We start from the raw sequence: 23,617 nt of genomic DNA, 5'->3' as shown, positions 1-23,617 counted from the left end.
AACCCCAAGCCATCCTGTCCACAACACCCCAAGCAACCCCAAGCTATCCCTGTCCACAACACCCCTAGCAACCCCAAGCTATCCCTGTCCCCAACACCCCCAAGCTACCCCAAGCTATCCCTGTCCACAACACCCCTAGCAACCCCAAGCCATCCTGTCCACAACACCCCAAGCAACCCCAAGCTATCCCTGTCCACAACACCCCTAGCAACCCCAAGCTATCCCTGTCCCCAACACCCCAAGCAACCCCAAGCTATCCCTGTCCCCAACACCCCTAGCAACCCCAAGCCACCCTGTCCACAACACCCACAGCAACCCCAAGCCACCCTGTCCCCAACACCCCTAGCAACCCCAAGCCACCCTGTCCACAACACCCACAGCAACCCCAAGCTATCCCTGTCCCCAACACCCCTAGCAACCCCAAGCTATCCCTATCCCCAACACCCCTAGCAACCCCAAGCTATCCCTGTCCCCAACACCCCTAGCAACCCCAAGCCACCCTGTCCACAACACCCACAGCAGCCCCAAGCTATCCCTGTCCCCAACACCCACAGCAACCCCAAGCCACCCTGTCCCCAACACCCCTAGCAACCCCAAGCCACCCTGTCCACAACACCCACAGCAACCCCAAGCTATCCCTGTCCCCAACACCCCTAGCAACCCCAAGCTATCCCTGTCCCCAACACCCCTAGCAACCCCAAGCCACCCTGTCCACAACACCCACAGCCACCCGCAGCTATCTCTGTCCCCAACACCCCTAGCAACCCCAAGCTATCCCTGTCCCCAACACCCCAAGCAACCCCAAGCTATCCCTGTCCCCAACACCCCTAGCAACCCCAAGCCACCCTGTCCACAACACCCACAGCAACCCCAAGCTATCCCTGTCCCCAACACCCCTAGCAACTCCAAGCCACCCTGTCCACAACACCCATAGCAACCACAAGCCATCCTGTCCACAACACCCATAGCAACCCCAAGCCATCCTGTCCACAACACCCCAAGCAACCCCAAGCCATCCTGTCCACAACACCCATAGCAACCCCAAGCTATCCCTGTCCACAACACCCCTAGCAACCCCAAGCCATCCTGTCCACAACACCCCTAGCAACCCCAAGCCACCCTGTCCCCAAACCCTTTGCAACTCCAAGCCACCCTGTCCACAACAACTGAACCCTGAAAAACAGACCTACCCCCTCCCAGAGGAACTGAACCCTACCCCCTCCCAGAGGAACTGAACCCTACCCCTCCCAGAGGAACCCTACCCCCTCCCAGAGGAACTGAGACCCCCTCCCAGAGGAACTGAACCCTACCCCCTCCCAGAGGAACTGAACCCTACCCCCTCCCAGAGGAACTGAACCCTGAAAAACAGACCTACCCCCTCCCAGAGGAACTGAACCCTGAAAAACAGACCTACCCCCCTCCCAGAGGAACTGAACCCTACCCCCCTCCCAGAGGAACTGAACCCTACCCCCCTCCCAGAGGAACTGAACCCTACCCCGTCCGAGAGGAACTGAACCCTGAAAAACAGACCTACCCCCTCCCAGAGGAACTGAACCATGAAAAACAGACCTACCCACCTCCCAGAGGAACTGAACCATGAAAAACAGACCTACCACCCTCCCAGAGGTACTGAACCCTGAAAAACAGACCTACCCCCTCCCAGAGGAACTGAACCCTGAAAACAGACCTACCCCCTCCCAGAAGAACTGAACCCTGAAAAACAGACCTACCCTCCTCCCAGAGGAACTGAACCATGAAAAACAGACCTACCCCCCTCCCAGAGGAACTGAACCCTGAAAAACAGACCTACCCCCCTCCCAGAGGAACTGAACCCTGAAAAACAGACCTACCCCTCCCAGAGGAACTGAACCCTGAAAAACAGACCTACCCCCTCCCAGAGGAACTGAACCCTGAAAAACAGACCTACCCCCCTCCCAGAGGAACTGAACCCTGAAAAACAGACCTACCCCCCTCCCAGAGGAACTGAACCCTGAAAAACAGACCTACCCCCCTCCCAGAGGAACTGAACCCTGAAAAACAGACCTACCCCCCTCCCAGAGGAACTGAACCCTGAAAAACAGACCTACCCCCCTCCCAGAGGAACTGAACCCTGAAAACATATATTAAAATATATTAAAGTTCTATATTAAACTCAAATCACAAAAATACGTTATTCATTAACCTCAACAAATATCATGTTTCAGAAGTCAAGGACAGACACACCCCTGTGTAGGGGGAGAGAGACCAGGATACACACCCCTGTGTAGGGGAGAGAGACCAGGATACACACCCCTGTGTAGGGGGAGAGAGACCAGGACACACCCCTGTGTAGGGGGGAGAGACCAGGACACACCCCTGTGTAGGGGGAGAGAGACCAGGATACACACCCCTGTGTAGGGGAGAGACCAGGATACACACCCCTGTGTAGGGGGAGAGAGACCAGGATACACCCCTGTGTAGGGGAGAGAGACCAGGATACACACCCCTGTGTAGGGGGAGAGACCAGGATACACACCCCTGTGTAGGGGAGAGAGACCAGGATACACCCCTGTGTAGGGGAGAGAGACCAGGATATACACCCCTGTGTAGGGGAGAGAGAGACCAGGATACACACCCCTGTGTAGGGGAGAGAGACCAGGATATACACCCCTGTGTAGGGGAGAGACCAGGATACACCCCCTGTGTAGGGGAGAGACAGGATACACCCCTGTGTAGGGGAGAGACCAGGATACACCCCTGTGTAGGGGAGAGACCAGGATACACACCCCTGTGTAGGGGAGAGACCAGGATACACCCCTGTGTAGGGGAGAGAGACCAGGATACACACCCCTGTGTAGGGGAGAGACCAGGATACACACCCCTGTGTAGGGGAGAGAGACCAGGACACACACCCCTGTGTAGGGAGAGACCAGGACACACCCCTGTGTAGGGGGAGAGACCAGGATACACCCCTGTGTAGGGAGACCAGGATACACACCCCTGTGTAGGGGAGAGAGACCAGGATACACCCCCTGTTTAGGGAGAGAGACCAGGACACACCCCTGTGTAGGGGAGAGAGACCAGGATACACACCCCTGTGTAGGGGGAGAGAGACCAGGATACACACCCCTGTGTAGGGGAGAGAGACCAGGATACACCCCTGTGTAGGGGAGAGAGACCAGGATACACCCCTGTGTAGGGGAGAGAGACCAGGATACACACCCCTGTGTAGGGGAGAGACCAGGATACACACCCCTGTGTAGGGGAGAGAGACCAGGATACACCCCTGTGTAGGGGAGAGACCAGGATACACACCCCTGTGTAGGGGAGAGAGACCAGGATACACACCCCTGTGTAGGGGAGAGAGACCAGGATACACCCCTGTGTAGGGGGGGAGAGACCAGGATACACACCCCTGTGTAGGGGAGAGAGACCAGGATACACACCCCTGTGTAGGGGAGAGAGACCAGGATACACCCCTGTGTAGGGGGGGAGAGACCAGGATACACCCCTGTGTAGGGGGGGAGAGACCAGGATACACCCCTGTGTAGGGGGGGAGAGACCAGGATACACCCCTGTGTAGGGGAGAGACCAGGATACACCCCTGTGTAGGGGAGAGAGACCAGGATACACACCCTGTGTAGGGAGAGAGACCAGGACACACACCCTGTGTAGGGAGAGACCAGGACACACCCCTGTGTAGGGGGAGAGACCAGGACACACCCCTGTGTAGGGGGGAGAGACCAGGATACACACCCCTGTGTAGGGGGAGAGAGACCAGGACACACCCCTGTGTAAGGGAGAGAGACCAGGACACACCCCTGTGTAGGGGGGAGAGACCAGGATACACACCCCTGTGTAGGGGAGAGACCAGGATACACACCCCTGTGTAGGGGAGAGACCAGGATACACACCCCTGTGTAGGGGAGAGAGACCAGGATACACACCCCTGTGTAGGGGGAGAGAGACCAGGATACACACCCCTGTATAGGGAGAGAGACCAGGATACACACCCCTGTGTAGGGAGAGAGACCAGGATACACCCCTGTGTAGGGGAGAGAGACCAGGATACACACCCCTGTGTAGGGAGAGACCAGGATACACACCCCTGTGTAGGGGGAGACCAGGATACACACCCCTGTGTAGAGGAGAGACCAGGATACACACCCCTGTGTAGGGGAGAGACCAGGACACACCCCCTGTGTAGGGGAGAGAGACCAGGACACACCCCTGTGTAGGGGAGAGAGACCAGGATACACACCCCTGTGTAGGGGAGAGACCAGGATACACCCCCTGTGTAGGGGAGAGAGACAGGATACCCACCCCTGTGTAGGGGGAGAGACCAGGATACACACCCCTGTGTAGGGGAGAGACCAGGATACCCCACCCCTGTGTAGGAGAGACCAGGATACACACCCCTGTGTAGGGGGAGAGAGACCAGGACACACCCCTGTGTAGGGGAGAGACCAGGATACACACCCCTGTGTAGGGAGAGAGACCAGGATACACACCCCTGTGTAGGGGAGAGACCAGGATACACACCCCCTGTGTAGGGGAGAGACCAGGATACACACCCCTGTGTAGGGGAGAGACCAGGATACACACCCCTGTGTAGGGGAGAGACCAGGATACACACCCCTGTGTAGGGGAGAGACCAGGATACACACCCCTGTGTAGGGAGAGAGACCAGGATACACACCCTGTGTAGGGAGAGACCAGGATACACACCCCTCTGTAGGGGAGAGACCAGGATACACACCCCTGTAGGGGAGAGACCAGGACACACCCCTGTGTAGGGGAGAGAGACCAGGATACACACCCCTGTGTAGGGGAGAGAGACCAGGATACACACCCTGTGTAGGGGAGAGAGACCAGGATACACACCCCTGTGTAGGGGAGAGAGACCAGGATACACACCCCTGTGTAGGGGAGAGAGACCAGGACACACCCCTGTGTAGGGGAGAGAGACCAGGATACACACCCTGTGTAGGGGAGAGAGACCAGGATACACACCCCTGTGTAGGGAGAGAGACCAGGATACACACCCCTGTGTAGGGGGAGAGAGACCAGGATACACACCCCTGTGTAGGGGAGAGAGACCAGGATACACCCCTGTGTAGGGGGAGAGAGACCAGGATACACCCCTGTGTAGGGGGAGAGAGACCAGGATACACACCCCTGTGTAGGGGAGAGAGACCAGGATACACACCCCTGTGTAGGGGGGGAGAGACCAGGATACACACCCCTGTGTAGGGGGGGAGAGACCAGGACACACCCCTGTGTGGGGGAGAGAGACCAGGATACACACCCCTGTGTAGGGGAGAGAGACCAGGATACACACCCCTGTGTAGGGGGGGAGAGACCAGGATACACACCCCTGTGTAGGGGGAGAGACCAGGACACACCCCCTGTGTAGGGGGGAGAGACCAGGATACACACCCCTGTGTAGGGGAGAGACCAGGATACACACCCCTGTGTAGGGGAGAGAGACCAGGATACACCCCTGTGTAGGGGAGAGACCAGGATACACACCCCTGTGTAGGGGAGAGACCAGGACACACCCCTGTGTAGGGGAGAGAGACCAGGATACACACCCCTGTGTAGGGGGAGAGAGACCAGGATACACACCCCTGTGTAGGGGAGAGAGACCAGGATACACCCCTGTGTAGGGGGGGAGAGACCAGGATACACACCCCTGTGTAGGGGAGAGACCAGGATACACACCCCTGTGTAGGAGGATTAAACCAGGATACACACCCCTGTGTAGGGGAGAGACCAGGATATACACCCCTGTGTAGGGGAGAGACCAGGATACACACCCCTGTGTAGGGGGGGAGAGACCAGGATACACACCCCTGTGTAGGGGAGAGAGACCAGGATACACCCCTGTGTAGGGGGAGAGAGACCAGGATACACACCCCTGTGTAGGGGAGAGAGACCAGGATACACACCCCTGTGTAGGGGAGAGAGACCAGGATATACACCCCTGTGTAGGGGGAGAGACCAGGATATACACCCCTGTGTAGGGGGGGAGAGACCAGGATACACACCCCTGTGTAGGGGAGAGACCAGGATACACACCCCTGTGTAGGGAGAGAGACCAGGATACACACCCCTGTGTAGGGGAGAGAGACCAGGATACACACCCCTGTGTAGGGGAGAGAGACCAGGATACACACCCCTGTGTAGGGGGAGAGAGACCAGGATACACCCCTGTGTAGGGGGGGAGAGACTAGGATACACACCCCTGTGTAGGGGGAGAGAGACCAGGACACACACCCCTGTGTAGGGGGAGAGAGACCAGGATACACACCCCTGTGTAGGGGGAGAGAGACCAGGATACACACCCCTGTGTAGGGGGAGAGAGACCAGGATACACACCCCTGTGTAGGGGGAGAGACCAGGATACACACCCCTGTGTAGGGGAGAGAGACCAGGATACACACCCCTGTATAGGGGAGAGACCAGGATACACACCCCTGTGTAGGGGAGAGACCAGGATACACACCCCTGTGTAGGGGGAGAGAGACCAGGATACACACCCCTGTGTAGGGGAGAGAGACCAGGATACACACCCCTGTATAGGGGAGAGACCAGGATACACACCCCTGTGTAGGGGAGAGAGACCAGGATACACACCCCTGTGTAGGGGAGAGACCAGGATACACACCCCTGTGTAGGGGAGAGACCAGGATACACACCCCTGTGTAGGGGAGAGAGACCAGGATACACACCCCTGTGTAGGGGAGAGAGACCAGGATACACACCCCTGTGTAGGGGAGAGAGACCAGGATACACCCCCTGTGTAGGGGAGAGAGACCAGGATACACACCCCTGTGTAGGGGAGAGACCAGGATACACACCCCTGTGTAGGAGAGACCAGGATACACCCCCTGTGTAGGGGAGAGAGACCAGGATACACACCCCTGTGTAGGGGAGAGAGACCAGGATACACACCCTGTGTAGGGGAGAGAGACCAGGATACACACCCCTGTGTAGGGAGAGAGACCAGGATACACACCCCTGTGTAGGGGGAGAGAGACCAGGATACACACCCCTGTGTAGGGGAGAGACCAGGACACACCCCCTGTGTAGGGGAGAGAGACCAGGATACACACCCTGTGTAGGGGAGAGAGACCAGGATACACACCCTGTGTAGGAGAGAGAGACCAGGATACACACCCCTGTGTAGGGGGGAGAGACCAGGATACACACCCCTGTGTAGGGGAGAGAGACCAGGATACACACCCCTGTATAGGGGAGAGACCAGGACACACCCCTGTGTAGGGGAGAGACCAGGATACACACCCCTGTGTAGGGGAGAGAGACCAGGATACACACCCCTGTGTAGGGGAGAGAGACCAGGATACACACCCCTGTGTAGGGGAGAGACCAGGATACACACCCCTGTGTAGGGGAGAGACCAGGATACACACCCCTGTGTAGGGGAGAGAGACCAGGATACACACCCCTGTGTAGGGGAGAGAGACCAGGATACACACCCCTGTGTAGGGGGGGAGAGACCAGGATACACACCCCTGTGTAGGGGAGAGAGACCAGGATACACACCCCTGTGTAGGGGAGAGACCAGGATACACACCCCTGTGTAGGGGAGAGAGACCAGGATACACACCCCTGTGTAGGGGAGAGACCAGGATACACCCCTGTGTAGGGGAGAGAGACCAGGATACACACCCCTGTGTAGGGGGAGAGACCAGGATACACACCCCTGTGTAGGGGGAGAGAGACCAGGATACACCCCTGTGTAGGGGAGAGAGACCAGGATACACACCCCTGTGTAGGGGAGAGACCAGGATACACACCCCTGTGTAGGGGGAGAGAGACCAGGATACACACCCCTGTGTAGGGGAGAGACCAGGATACACACCCCTGTTTAGGGAGAGACCAGGATACACACCCCTGTGTAGGGGGGGAGAGACCAGGACACACCCCTGTATAGGGGAGAGAAGAGAGTTAGACACAATAGTCTCCTTTAGGCCCCACAAGTCAAGTTCTCCCATGGTCCTCCTCTCCTCACCAACTTCCCCCGATCCATTCATCCCGACTTCCCCCTCCCCTAGTCAGTTGTACAACTGAATGCATAACCCTATTCCAGACCTTAACCCTTACCTTAACCAATCACAACCCTATCCTAAACCTTACCCCTTACCTTAACCAATCACAACCCTATCCTAAACCTTAACCCTTACCTTAACCAATCACAACCCTATCCCAAACCTTAACCCTTACCTTAACCAATCACAACCCTATCCTAAACCTTAACCCTTACCTTAACCAATCACAACCCTATCCCAGACCTTAACCCTTACCTTAACCAATCACAACCCTATCCTAAACCTTAACCCTTACCTTAACCAATCACAACCCTATCCTAAACCTTAACCCTTACCTTAACCAATCACAACCCTATCCTAAACCTTAACCCTTACCTTAACCAATCACAACCCTATCCCAAACCTTAACCCTTACCTTAACCAATCACAACCCTATCCCAGACATTAACCCTTACCTTAACCAATCACAACCCTATCCCAGACCTTAACCCTTATCTTAACCAATCATAACCCTATCCCAGACTTTAACCCTTACCTTAACCAATCATAACCCTATCCCAGACTTTAACCCTTACCTTAACCAATCATAACCCTATCCCAGACCTTAACCCTTACCTTAACCAATCACAACCCTATCCCAGACCTTAACCCTTACCTTAACCAATCACAACCCTATCCCAGACCTCAACCCTTATCTTAACCAATCATAACCCTATCCCAGACCTTAACCCTTACCTTAACCAATCATAACCCTATCCCAGACCTTAACCCTTATCTTAACCAATCATAACCCTATCCCAGACCTCAACCCTTATCTTAACCAATCATAACCCTATCCCAGACCTTAACCCTTATCTTAACCAATCATAACCCTATCCCAGACTTTAACCCTTACCTTAACCAATCATAACCCTTATCTTAACCAATCATAAACCTATTCCAGACCTTAACCAATCATAACCCTATCCCAAACCTTAACCCTTACCTTAACCAATCAGAATGATTGCCTAAATTTAACCAGCTGTGAGGTGTCTAACTTTTTATTTTTTTTAACATATTTTACGTCTGGAGAAACGTGGAGAAACGTCAGAATGTGAAGTCAAATTAGCTGTGAGATCATGTTGTCTTTTGGCATGATGTTTCCCCTGTCGTGTTTTTCTGTGTGTCTGAGGCTATTAGGCAGTGTGTGTGTGTGTGTGTGTGTGTGTGTGTGTGTGTGTGTGTGTGTGTGTGTGTGTGTGTGTGTGTGTGTGTGTGTGTGTGTGTGTGTGTGTGAGGCCACAGCGGGGGCTAGGCTAATTGTCGCTGTGATTAGCAGAGCTGTTAATGAGAGAATGGAACAGACCGCTGAGACGCTGTCATAGAAACATAATGAATAGAATAGACATAGAACTATAATGACTAGAATGGACATAGACTATAACGATTAAACGGACATAGAAATATAATGAGTAGAATGGACATAGACTATAATGAGTACAACGGACTAGAAATATAATGACTAGAATGGACATAGACTATAACGAGTACAACGGACATAGAACTATAATGAATAGAATGGACATAGACTATAATGAGTACAATGGACATAGAACTATAATGACTAGAATGGACATAGACTATAATGAGTACAACGGACATAGAACTATGATGAATAGAATGGACATAGACTATAACGAAATGGACATAGAACTATAATGACTAGAATGGACATAGACTATAACGAGTACAACGGACATAGAACTATAATGACTAGAATGGACATAGACTAGAACGAGTACAACGGACAAGAACTATAATGAATAGAATGGACATAGACTATAACGAGTACAACGGACATAGAACTATAATGACTAGAATGGACATAGACTATAACGAGTACAACGGACATAGAACTATAATGAATAGAATGGACATAGACTATAACGAGTAAAACGGACATAGAAATATAATGAGTAGAATGGACATAGACTATAATGAGTACAACGGACATAGAAATATAATGACTAGAATGGACATAGACTATAACGAGTACAACGGACATAGAACTATAATGAATAGAATGGACATAGACTATAACGAGTACAACGGACATAGAACTATAATGACTAGAATGGACATAGACTATAATGAGTACAACGGACATAGAACTATGATGAATAGAATGGACATAGACTATAACGAGTACAATGGACATAGAACTAGAATGACTAGAATGGACATAGACTATAATGAGTACAACGGACATAGAACTATAATGAATAGAATGGACATAGACTATAACGAGTACAACGGACATAGAAATATAATGACTAGAATGGACATAGACTATATTGAGTACAACGGACATAGAACTATAATGACTAGAATGGACATAGACTATAACGAGTACAAGAACTAGAATGACTAGAATGGACATAGAACTATAATGAATAGAATGGACATAGACTATAATGAGTACAACGGACATAGAACTACAACTAGAATGGACATAGAACTATAATGAATAGAATGGACATAGACTATAACGAGTAAAACGGACATAGAAATATAATGAGTAGAATGGACATAGACTATAATGACTACAACTAGAAATATAATGACTAGAATGGACATAGACTATAACGAGTACAACGGACATAGAACTATAATGAATAGAATGGACATAGACTATAATGAGTACAATGGACATAGAACTATAATGAGTAGAATGGATATAGACTATAATGAGTACAACGGACATAGAACTATGATGACTAGAATGGACATAGACTATAACGAGTACAACGGACATAGAACTATGATGAATAGAATGGACATAGACTATAACGAGTACAATGGACATAGAACTATAATGACTAGAATGGACATAGACTATAACGAGTACAACGGACATAGAACTATAATGACTAGAATGGACATAGACTAAACGAGTACAATGGACATAGAACTATAATGAATAGAGTGGACATAGACTATGATGAGTACAATGGACATAGAACTATAATGACTAGAATGGACATAGACTATAATGAGTACAATGGACATAGAACTAGAATGACTAGAATGGACATAGACTAGAACGAGTACAACGGACATAGTGTAGCTCAAAACTATCATATGAATAGTATTATCAGAACAGGCCAATATAATATAATATTATATAATATAGTGTAATATAATATAGTATAATATAATATGATATAATATAATATAGTGTAATATAATATAGTATAATATAATATGATATAATATAATATAATATAGTAATATAATATAGTATAATATAATATGATATAATATAGTGTAATATAATATATAATATAATATAGTATAATAATATAATATAATATAATATAGTGTAATATAATATAGTATAATATAATATATATAATATAGTGTAATATAATATAATATAATATAATATAATATAATATAGTGTAATATAATATAGTATAATATAATATAATAAAATATAATATGATATAATATAATATAGTAATATAGTAATATAATATGATATAATATAATATGATGTAATATAATATATATAATATAATATGATATAATATAATATATGTATAATATAATATGATATAATATAATATGATATAATATAGTGTAATATAATATAATATAGTATAATATAATATAATATAGTGTAATATAATATAATATAGTGTAATATAATATAGTGTAATATAATATAATCCCAGACAAGAGCTGGTAAAGCCCCCTCTCTCTGTCGACTGATTCAAACCCGTCCGTGTGGCGCTCACTGTGGAGGGTTCCCGCTGTTTTGACGGGAGGCGTTTATCAGAGCGTATCGGAAACGTTCAGGACACTCTAGGGGGTCAGCGGAATTCTCTGGAATGTTTAGGAGACATGGGAGCGCGTGGGTGTGTGTGTGTGTGTGTTATTATAAACCAGGGTGTACAGGTGTGTGTGTGTCTCTCTGTCTGTCTGTGTGTGTGTGTGTGTGTGTGTGTGTGTGTGTGTGTGTGTGTGTGTGTGTGTGTGTGTGTGTGTGTGTGTGTGTGTGTGTGTGTGTACATTAAAAAGTCATCAGACAGTACCCTGCAGTAAATGAGACAGGACCAGATGTCACAACAAGGGGGGTGACGGAACACTGCTGGGCTCCACACACACACACACACACACACACACACACACACACACACACACACACACACACACACACACACACAGAGACACACAGACACACACACACACACACAGAGACGCAAAGACACACACACACAGAGACACACAGACACACACACACACACACACAGAGACACACAGACACACACACACACACACACACACACACACACAGAGACACACAGACACACACACACACACACACACACAGAGACACACAGACACACAGACACACACACATACGCATACATACCTGTACAGTAACACAGACTAAACAGGTCTCAATAAAGATATTTACTTTGGTCTTGCCAGTTGTGGGTTTCAAAGCCCCTTGTGCTCAACACATACAAACACACACACACACACACACAGAGAGACACACACACACACAGAGACACACACACACACACAGAGACACACACACACACACACACACACACACACAGACACACACAGACACACACACATCTGTCATTGGGTCATTGGGCCTGATGTGTTGGCTTCCCTCCATCTGTCCTCTACTCCACGGGGGGTCTGTCATCTTCTGCTGTCTGTCTCTGTGTCTGTCTGTCATCTTCTGCTGTCTGTCTCTGTGTCTGTCTGTCTGTGTGTGTCTGTCATCTTCTGCTGTCTGTCTCTGTGTCTGTCTGTCTGTCTGTGTGTGTCTGTCATCTTCTGCTGTCTGTCTGTCTGTCTGTCTGTCTGTCTGTCTGTCTGTCTGTCTGTCTGTCTGTCTGTCTGTCTGTCTGTGTCTGTCATCTTCTGCTGTCTGTCTCTGTGTCTGTCTGTCATCTTCTGCTGTCTGTCTCTGTGTCTGTCTGTCTGTATGTGTCTGTCTGTCTGTCATCTTCTGCTGTCTGTCTCTGTGTCTGTCTGTGTGTGTGTGTCTGTCTGTCTGTGTGTGTCTGTCTGTCATCTTCTGCTCTCTGTCTCTGTGTCTGTCTGTCTGTGTGTCTGTCTGTCATCTTCTGCTGTCTGTTTCTGTGTCTTTGTCTGTGTGACTTTAAACGTAAAATCGCTAACAGTTAAATGTGAGGGTTATCCCCCCCAGACTCTATGGTTAAATGTAAGGGTTACCCCCCCAACTCTATGGTTAAATGTAAGGGTTATCCCCCCCCAACTCTATGGTTAAATGTAAGGGTTACCCCTCCCAACTCTATGGTTAAATGTAAGGGTTATCCCCCCCAACTCTATGGTTAAATGTAAGGGTTACCCCCCCAACTCTATGGTTAAATGTAAGGGTTATCCCCTCCCCACCAACTCTATGGTTAAATGTAAGGGTTATCCCCCCCCCCCAACTCTATGGTTAAATGTAAGGGTTATCCCCCCCCAACTCTATGGTTAAATGTAAGGGTTATCCCCTCCCCCCCAACTCTATGGTTAAATGTAAGGGTTATCCCCCCCAACTCTATGGTTAAATGTAAGGGTTATCCCCCAACTCTATGGTTAAATGTAAGGGTTATCCCCCAACTCTATGGTTAAATGTAAGGGTTATCCCCCCAACTCTATGGTTAAATGTAAGGGTTATCCCCCCAACTCTATGGTTAAATGTAAGGGTTATCCCCCAACTCTATGGTTAAATGTAAGGGTTATCCCCCCCCCAACTCTATGGTTAAATGTAAGGGTTATCCCCCCAAACTCTATGGTTAAATGTAAGGGTTATCCCCCCCCCAACTCTATGGTTAAATGTAAGGGTTATCCCCCCAACTCTATGGTTAAATGTAAGGGTTATCCCCCCCAACTCTATGGTTAAATGTAAGGGTTATCCCCCAACTCTATGGTTAAATGTAAGGGTTATCCCCCAACTCTATGGTTAAATGTAAGGGTTATCCCCCAACTCTATGGTTAAATGTAAGGGTTATCCCCCAACTCTATGGTTAAATGTAAGGGTTATCCCCCAACTCTATGGTTAAATGTAAGGGTTATCCCCCAACTCTATGGTTAAATGTAAGGGTTATCCCCCAACTCTATGGTTAAATGTAAGGGTTATCCCCCCCAACTCTATGGTTAAATGTAAGGGTTATCCCCCCAACTCTATGGTTAAATGTAAGGGTTATCCCCCCCCCAACTCTATGGTTAAATGTAAGGGTTATCCCCCCAACTCTATGGTTAAATGTAAGGGTTATCCCCCAACTCTATGGTTAAATGTAAGGGTTATCCCCCAACTCTATGGTTAAATGTAAGGGTTATCCCCCCCAACTCTATGGTTAAATGTAAGGGTTATCCCCCAACTCTATGGTTAAATGTAAGGGTTATCCCCCCCCAACTCTATGGTTAAATGTAAGGGTTATCCCCCCAACTCTATGGTTAAATGTAAGGGTTATCCCCCCAACTCTATGGTTAAATGTAAGGGTTATCCCCCCAACTCTATGGTTAAATGTAAGGGTTATCCCCCAACTCTATGGTTAAATGTAAGGGTTATCCCCCCAACTCTATGGTTAAATGTAAGGGTTATCCCCCAACTCTATGGTTAAATGTAAGGGTTATCCCCCAACTCTATGGTTAAATGTAAGGGTTATCCCCCCCAACTCTATGGTTAAATGTAAGGGTTATCCCCCAACTCTATGGTTAAATGTAAGGGTTATCCCCCCAACTCTATGGTTAAATGTAAGGGTTATCCCCCCCCAACTCTATGGTTAAATGTAAGGGTTATCCCCCAACTCTATGGTTAAATGTAAGGGTTATCCCCCCCCCAACTCTATGGTTAAATGTAAGGGTTATCCCCCCAACTCTATGGTTAAATGTAAGGGTTATCCCCCCCCAACTCTATGGTTAAATGTAAGGGTTATCCCCCAACTCTATGGTTAAATGTAAGGGTTATCCCCCAACTCTATGGTTAAATGTAAGGGTTATCCCCCCAACTCTATGGTTAAATGTAAGGGTTATCCCCCAACTCTATGGTTAAATGTAAGGGTTATCCCCCAACTCTATGGTTAAATGTAAGGGTTATCCCCCCAACTCTATGGTTAAATGTAAGGGTTATCCCCCCAACTCTATGGTTAAATGTAAGGGTTATCCCCCAACTCTATGGTTAAATGTAAGGGTTATCCCCCAACTCTATGGTTAAATGTAAGGGTTATCCCCCAACTCTATGGTTAAATGTAAGGGTTATCCCCCCCAACTCTATGGTTAAATGTAAGGGTTATCCCCCCCCAACTCTATGGTTAAATGTAAGGGTTATCCCCCAACTCTATGGTTAAATGTAAGGGTTATCCCCCCCAACTCTATGGTTAAATGTAAGGGTTATCCCCCAACTCTATGGTTAAATGTAAGGGTTATCCCCCAACTCTATGGTTAAATGTAAGGGTTATCCCCCCCAACTCTATGGTTAAATGTAAGGGTTATCCCCCAACTCTATGGTTAAATGTAAGGGTTATCCCCCAACTCTATGGTTAAATGTAAGGGTTATCCCCCAACTCTATGGTTAAATGTAAGGGTTATCCCCCAACTCTATGGTTAAATGTAAGGGTTATCCCCCAACTCTATGGTTAAATGTAAGGGTTATCCCCCAACTCTATGGTTAAATGTAAGGGTTATCCCCCCAACTCTATGGTTAAATGTAAGGGTTATCCCCCAACTCTATGGTTAAATGTAAGGGTTATCCCCCAACTCTATGGTTAAATGTAAGGGTTATCCCCCAACTCTATGGTTAAATGTAAGGGTTATCCCCCCAACTCTATGGTTAAATGTAAGGGTTATCCCCCAACTCTATGGTTAAATGTAAGGGTTATCCCCCCCCCAACTCTATGGTTAAATGTAAGGGTTATCCCCCCAACTCTATGGTTAAATGTAAGGGTTATCCCCCAACTCTATGGTTAAATGTAAGGGTTATCCCCCAACTCTATGGTTAAATGTAAGGGTTATCCCCCCAACTCTATGGTTAAATGTAAGGGTTATCCCCCAACTCTATGGTTAAATGTAAGGGTTATCCCCCCCAACTCTATGGTTAAATGTAAGGGTTATCCCCCCAACTCTATGGTTAAATGTAAGGGTTATCCCCCCAACTCTATGGTTAAATGTAAGGGTTATCCCCCCAACTCTATGGTTAAATGTAAGGGTTATCCCCCAACTCTATGGTTAAATGTAAGGGTTATCCCCCCCCAACTCTATGGTTAAATGTAAGGGTTATCCCCCAACTCTATGGTTAAATGTAAGGGTTATCCCCCCAACTCTATGGTTAAATGTAAGGGTTATCCCCCCAACTCTATGGTTAAATGTAAGGGTTATCCCCCCAACTCTATGGTTAAATGTAAGGGTTATCCCCCAACTCTATGGTTAAATGTAAGGGTTATCCCCCAACTCTATGGTTAAATGTAAGGGTTATCCCCCCAACTCTATGGTTAAATGTAAGGGTTATCCCCCAACTCTATGGTTAAATGTAAGGGTTATCCCCCAACTCTATGGTTAAATGTAAGGGTTATCCCCCCCAACTCTATGGTTAAATGTAAGGGTTATCCCCCCCAACTCTATGGTTAAATGTAAGGGTTATCCCCCAACTCTATGGTTAAATGTAAGGGTTATCCCCAACTCTATGGTTAAATGTAAGGGTTATCCCCCAACTCTATGGTTAAATGTAAGGGTTATCCCCCCAACTCTATGGTTAAATGTAAGGGTTATCCCCCAACTCTATGGTTAAATGTAAGGGTTATCCCCCAACTCTATGGTTAAATGTAAGGGTTATCCCCCAACTCTATGGTTAAATGTAAGGGTTATCCCCCAACTCTATGGTTAAATGTAAGGGTTATCCCCCAACTCTATGGTTAAATGTAAGGGTTATCCCCCAACTCTATGGTTAAATGTAAGGGTTATCCCCCAACTCTATGGTTAAATGTAAGGGTTATCCCCCAACTCTATGGTTAAATGTAAGGGTTATCCCCCAACTCTATGGTTAAATGTAAGGGTTATCCCCCAACTCTATGGTTAAATGTAAGGGTTATCCCCCAACTCTATGGTTAAATGTAAGGGTTATCCCCCCAACTCTATGGTTAAATGTAAGGGTTATCCCCCCCAATCTATGGTTAAATGTAAGGGTTATCCCCCCCCAACTCTATGGTTAAATGTAAGGGTTATCCCCCAACTCTATGGTTAAATGTAAGGGTTATCCCCCCAACTCTATGGTTAAATGTAAGGGTTATCCCCCAACTCTATGGTTAAATGTAAGGGTTATCCCCCAACTCTATGGTTAAATGTAAGGGTTATCCCCCAACTCTATGGTTAAATGTAAGGGTTATCCCCCAACTCTATGGTTAAATGTAAGGGTTATCCCCCCCCAACTCTATGGTTAAATGTAAGGGTTATCCCCCCAACTCTATGGTTAAATGTAAGGGTTATCCCCCAACTCTATGGTTAAATGTAAGGGTTATCCCCCCCCCAACTCTATGGTTAAATGTAAGGGTTATCCCCCAACTCTATGGTTAAATGTAAGGGTTATCCCCCAACTCTATGGTTAAATGTAAGGGTTATCCCCCCCCCAACTCTATGGTTAAATGTAAGGGTTATCCCCCCCCAACTCTATGGTTAAATGTAAGGGTTATCCCCCCCCCACTCTATGGTTAAATGTAAGGGTTATCCCCCCCAACTCTATGGTTAAATGTAAGGGTTATCCCCCAACTCTATGGTTAAATGTAAGGGTTATCCCCCAACTCTATGGTTAAATGTAAGGGTTATCCCCCAACTCTATGGTTAAATGTAAGGGTTATCCCCCCAACTCTATGGTTAAATGTAAGGGTTATCCCCCCAACTCCATGGTTAAATGTAAGGGTTATCCCCCAACTCTATGGTTAAATGTAAGGGTTATCCCCCCCAACTCTATGGTTAAATGTAAGGGTTATCCCCCCCCCCAACTCTATGGTTAAATGTAAGGGTTATCCCCCCCAACTCTATGGTTAAATGTAAGGGTTACCCCCCCAACTCTATGGTTAAATGTAAGGGTTACTATATGGTTAAATGTAAGGGTTATCCCCCAACTCTATGGTTAAATGTAAGGGTTATCCCCCCCAACTCTATGGTTAAATGTAAGGGTTATCCCCCAACTCTATGGTTAAATGTAAGGGTTATCCCCCAACTCTATGGTTAAATGTAAGGGTTATCCCCCCAACTCTATGGTTAAATGTAAGGGTTATCCCCCAACTCTATGGTTAAATGTAAGGGTTATCCCCCAACTCTATGGTTAAATGTAAGGGTTATCCCCCCAACTCTATGGTTAAATGTAAGGGTTATCCCCCCAACTCTATGGTTAAATGTAAGGGTTATCCCCCAACTCTATGGTTAAATGTAAGGGTTATCCCCCAACTCTATGGTTAAATGTAAGGGTTATCCCCCAACTCTATGGTTAAATGTAAGGGTTATCCCCCAACTCTATGGTTAAATGTAAGGGTTATCCCCCCCAACTCTATGGTTAAATGTAAGGGTTATCCCCCCAACTCTATGGTTAAATGTAAGGGTTATCCCCCCCAACTCTATGGTTAAATGTAAGGGTTATCCCCCCCCAACTCTATGGTTAAATGTAAGGGTTATCCCCCAACTCTATGGTTAAATGTAAGGGTTATCCCCCCAACTCTATGGTTAAATGTAAGGGTTATCCCCCCCCCAACTCTATGGTTAAATGTAAGGGTTATCCCCCCAACTCTATGGTTAAATGTAAGGGTTATCCCCCAACTCTATGGTTAAATGTAAGGGTTATCCCCCAACTCTATGGTTAAATGTAAGGGTTATCCCCCAACTCTATGGTTAAATGTAAGGGTTATCCCCCAACTCTATGGTTAAATGTAAGGGTTATCCCCCAACTCTATGGTTAAATGTAAGGGTTATCCCCCAACTCTATGGTTAAATGTAAGGGTTATCCCCCCAACTCTATGGTTAAATGTAAGGGTTATCCCCCAACTCTATGGTTAAATGTAAGGGTTATCCCCCAACTCTATGGTTAAATGTAAGGGTTATCCCCCAACTCTATGGTTAAATGTAAGGGTTATCCCCCCCAACTCTATGGTTAAATGTAAGGGTTATCCCCCCCCAACTCTATGGTTAAATGTAAGGGTTATCCCCCAACTCTATGGTTAAATGTAAGGGTTATCCCCCAACTCTATGGTTAAATGTAAGGGTTATCCCCCCCCCAACTCTATGGTTAAATGTAAGGGTTATCCCCCCCCCAACTCTATGGTTAAATGTAAGGGTTATCCCCCCAACTCTATGGTTAAATGTAAGGGTTATCCCCCCCAACTCTATGGTTAAATGTAAGGGTTATCCCCCCCAACTCTATGGTTAAATGTAAGGGTTATCCCCCCCAACTCTATGGTTAAATGTAAGGGTTATCCCCCAACTCTATGGTTAAATGTAAGGGTTATCCCCCAACTCTATGGTTAAATGTAAGGGTTATCCCCCAACTCTATGGTTAAATGTAAGGGTTACCCCCAACTCTATGGTTAAATGTAAGGGTTATCCCCCCCAACTCTATGGTTAAATGTAAGGGTTATCCCCCAAACTCTATGGTTAAATGTAAGGGTTATCCCCCAACTCTATGGTTAAATGTAAGGGTTATCCCCCAACTCTATGGTTAAATGTAAGGGTTATCCCCCCAACTCTATGGTTAAATGTAAGGGTTATCCCCCCTCTATGGTTAAATGTAAGGGTTATCCCCCCAACTCTATGGTTAAATGTAAGGGTTATCCCCCAACTCTATGGTTAAATGTAAGGGTTATCCCCCCCAACTCTATGGTTAAATGTAAGGGTTATCCCCCTCAACTCTATGGTTAAATGTAAGGGTTATCCCCCCAACTCTATGGTTAAATGTAAGGGTTATCCCCCAAACTCTATGGTTAAATGTAAGGGTTATCCCCCAACTCTATGGTTAAATGTAAGGGTTATCCCCCCCAACTCTATGGTTAAATGTAAGGGTTATCCCCCAACTCTATGGTTAAATGTAAGGGTTATCCCCCCAACTCTATGGTTAAATGTAAGGGTTATCCCCCAACTCTATGGTTAAATGTAAGGGTTATCCCCCCAACTCTATGGTTAAATGTAAGGGTTATCCCCCCAACTCTATGGTTAAATGTAAGGGTTATCCCCCAACTCTATGGTTAAATGTAAGGGTTATCCCCCCAACTCTATGGTTAAATGTAAGGGTTATCCCCCCAACTCTATGGTTAAATGTAAGGGTTATACCCCCCAACTCTATGGTTAAATGTAAGGGTTATCCCCCCCCAACTCTATGGTTAAATGTAAGGGTTATCCCCCCCAACTCTATGGTTAAATGTAAGGGTTATCCCCCCCAACTCTATGGTTAAATGTAAGGGTTATCCCCCCCAACTCTATGGTTAAATGTAAGGGTTATCCCCCCAACTCTATGGTTAAATGTAAGGGTTATCCCCCCCAACTCTATGGTTAAATGTAAGGGTTATCCCCCCCAACTCTATGGTTAAATGTAAGGGTTATCCCCCCCAACTCTATGGTTAAATGTAAGGGTTATCCCCCCCAACTCTATGGTTAAATGTAAGGGTTATCCCCCAACTCTATGGTTAAATGTAAGGGTTATCCCCCAACTCTATGGTTAAATGTAAGGGTTATCCCCCAACTCTATGGTTAAATGTGGGTTATCCCCCCAACTCGATGGTTAAATGTAAGGGTTATCCCCCAACTCTATGGTTAAATGTAAGGGTTATCCCCCAAACTCTATGGTTAAATGTAAGGGTTATCCCCCAACTCTATGGTTAAATGTAAGGGTTATCCCCCCCCAACTCTATGGTTAAATGTAAGGGTTATCCCCCAACTCTATGGTTAAATGTAAGGGTTATCCCCCCCCCCCCAACTCTATGGTTAAATGTAAGGGTTATCCCCCCAACTCTATGGTTAAATGTAAGGGTTATCCCCCCCCCAACTCTATGGTTAAATGTAAGGGTTATCCCCCCCAACTCTATGGTTAAATGTAAGGGTTATCCCCCAACTCTATGGTTAAATGTAAGGGTTATCCCCCAAACTCTATGGTTAAATGTAAGGGTTATCCCCCAACTCTATGGTTAAATGTAAGGGTTATCCCCCCCCCCAACTCTATGGTTAAATGTAAGGGTTATCCCCCCCAACTCTATGGTTAAATGTAAGGGTTATCCCCCCCAACTCTATGGTTAAATGTAAGGGTTATCCCCCCCAACTCTATGGTTAAATGTAAGGGTTATCCCCCAACTCTATGGTTAAATGTAAGGGTTATCCCCCCAACTCTATGGTTAAATGTAAGGGTTATCCCCCAACTCTATGGTTAAATGTAAGGGTTATCCCCCCAACTCTGGTTAAATGTAAGGGTTATCCCCCCAATCTATGGTTAAATGTAAGGGTTATCCCCCCCCAACTCTATGGTTAAATGTAAGGGTTATCCCCCCAACTCTATGGTTAAATGTAAGGGTTATCCCCCAACTCTATGGTTAAATGTAAGGGTTATCCCCCCCAACTCTATGGTTAAATGTAAGGGTTATCCCCCAACTCTATGGTTAAATGTAAGGGTTATCCCCCAACTCTATGGTTAAATGTAAGGGTTATCCCCCAACTCTATGGTTAAATGTATCCCCCAACTCTATGGTTAAATGTAAGGGTTATCCCCCAACTCTATGGTTAAATGTAAGGGTTATCCCCCAACTCTATGGTTAAATGTAAGGGTTATCCCCCCCAACTCTATGGTTAAATGTAAGGGTTATCCCCCAACTCTATGGTTAAATGTAAGGGTTATCCCCCAACTCTATGGTTAAATGTAAGGGTTATCCCCCAACTCGATGGTTAAATGTAAGGGTTAAATCCCCCAACTCTATGGTTAAATGTAAGGGTTATCCCCCAACTCTATGGTTAAATGTAAGGGTTATCCCCCAACTCTATGGTTAAATGTAAGGGTTATCCCCCCCCAACTCTATGGTTAAATGTAAGGGTTATCCCCCAACTCTATGGTTAAATGTAAATGTAAGGGTTATCCCCCCAACTCTATGGTTAAATGTGAGGGTTATCCCCCAAACTCTATGGTTAAATGTAAGGGTTATCCCCCAACTCTATGGTTAAATGTAAGGGTTATCCCCCAACTCTATGGTTAAATGTAAGGGTTATCCCCCCCAACTCTATGGTTAAATGTAAGGGTTATCCCCCCCCAACTCTATGGTTAAATGTAAGGGTTATCCCCCCCAACTCTATGGTTAAATGTAAGGGTTATCCCCCCCAACTCGATGGTTAAATGTAAGGGTTATCCCCCCCAACTCGATGGTTAAATGTAAGGGTTATCCCCCCCAACTCTATGGTTAAATGTATTATCCCCCAACTCTATGGTTAAATGTAAGGGTTATCCCCCCAACTCTATGGTTAAATGTAAGGGTTATCCCCCCCCAACTCGATGGTTAAATGTAAGGGTTATCCCCCAACTCTATGGTTAAATGTAAGGGTTATCCCCCAACTCTATGGTTAAATGTAAGGGTTATTCCCCCACAACTCTATGGTTAAATGTAAGGGTTATCCCCCAACTCTATGGTTAAATGTAAGGGTTATCCCCCCAACTCTATGGTTAAATGTAAGGGTTATCCCCCAACTCTATGGTTAAATGTAAGGGTTATCCCCCAACTCTATGGTTAAATGTAAGGGTTATCCCCCCAACTCGATGGTTAAATGTAAGGGTTATCCCCCCCCCAACTCTATGGTTAAATGTAAGGGTTATCCCCCCTCAACTCTATGGTTAAATGTAAGGGTTATCACCCCTCAACTCTATGGTTAAATGTAAGGGTTATCCCCCAACTCTATGGTTAAATGTAAGGGTTATCCCCCAACTCTATGGTTAAATGTGAGGGTTACCCCCAACTCTATGGTTAAATATTCCTAATGGTTGAGAAACTAGCGCCATCGTCGCCTCTAGCGGACGGTTTTGAACTCATCTCCCGACGTCCTGCAGACCTGAAGGAACGTGGAATAAGGCCTTGGGTCTGGTGTGACCTGGCTGATCAGCTGTAACTCTCCACTCCCATCAGAGAAGACCGAACACACACACACCGTCTCTCACCATCGTCTCTCTTCCGCTTCCCGTCGTTAGCTGAGCTGATACAGAATGCCACTGATGGAGTAGGAGGAGCCAGCCGAGTCACTGGTCACCGCAAAACCTGTGTCGACGCTACCGACGACGCTGTGGAAAGTTTGGACAAAGGTCACAATGCTACATAACACTCCATTACACTACATGACACTACATAATGTTACATAACACTACATAATGCTACATAACTACATAATGTTACATAATGTTACATAACACTACATGACACTACATAACACTACATACACTACAAATGTTACATAATGCTACATAACACTACATAATGTTACATAACACTACATAATGTTACATAATGCTACATAATGTTACATAACACTACGACACTAATGCTACA

At 46.6% G+C, this 23,617-nt stretch overlaps 1 pseudogene; it reads right to left on the bottom strand.

Moving 5' to 3' along the window:
• Positions 1-23,268, bottom strand: part of LOC127925572 (paired box protein Pax-5-like) — a 74,763-nt pseudogene extending 51,495 nt beyond the window's left edge.
• Between the last annotated feature and the right edge of the window lie 349 nt (positions 23,269-23,617).

This window comes from Oncorhynchus keta, unplaced genomic scaffold, assembly GCF_023373465.1.
Source record: "Oncorhynchus keta strain PuntledgeMale-10-30-2019 unplaced genomic scaffold, Oket_V2 Un_contig_5885_pilon_pilon, whole genome shotgun sequence".
In the NCBI taxonomy this organism is placed as follows: domain Eukaryota; kingdom Metazoa; phylum Chordata; class Actinopteri; order Salmoniformes; family Salmonidae; genus Oncorhynchus; species Oncorhynchus keta.
This window is presented reverse-complemented; position numbering and strand designations above follow the sequence as displayed.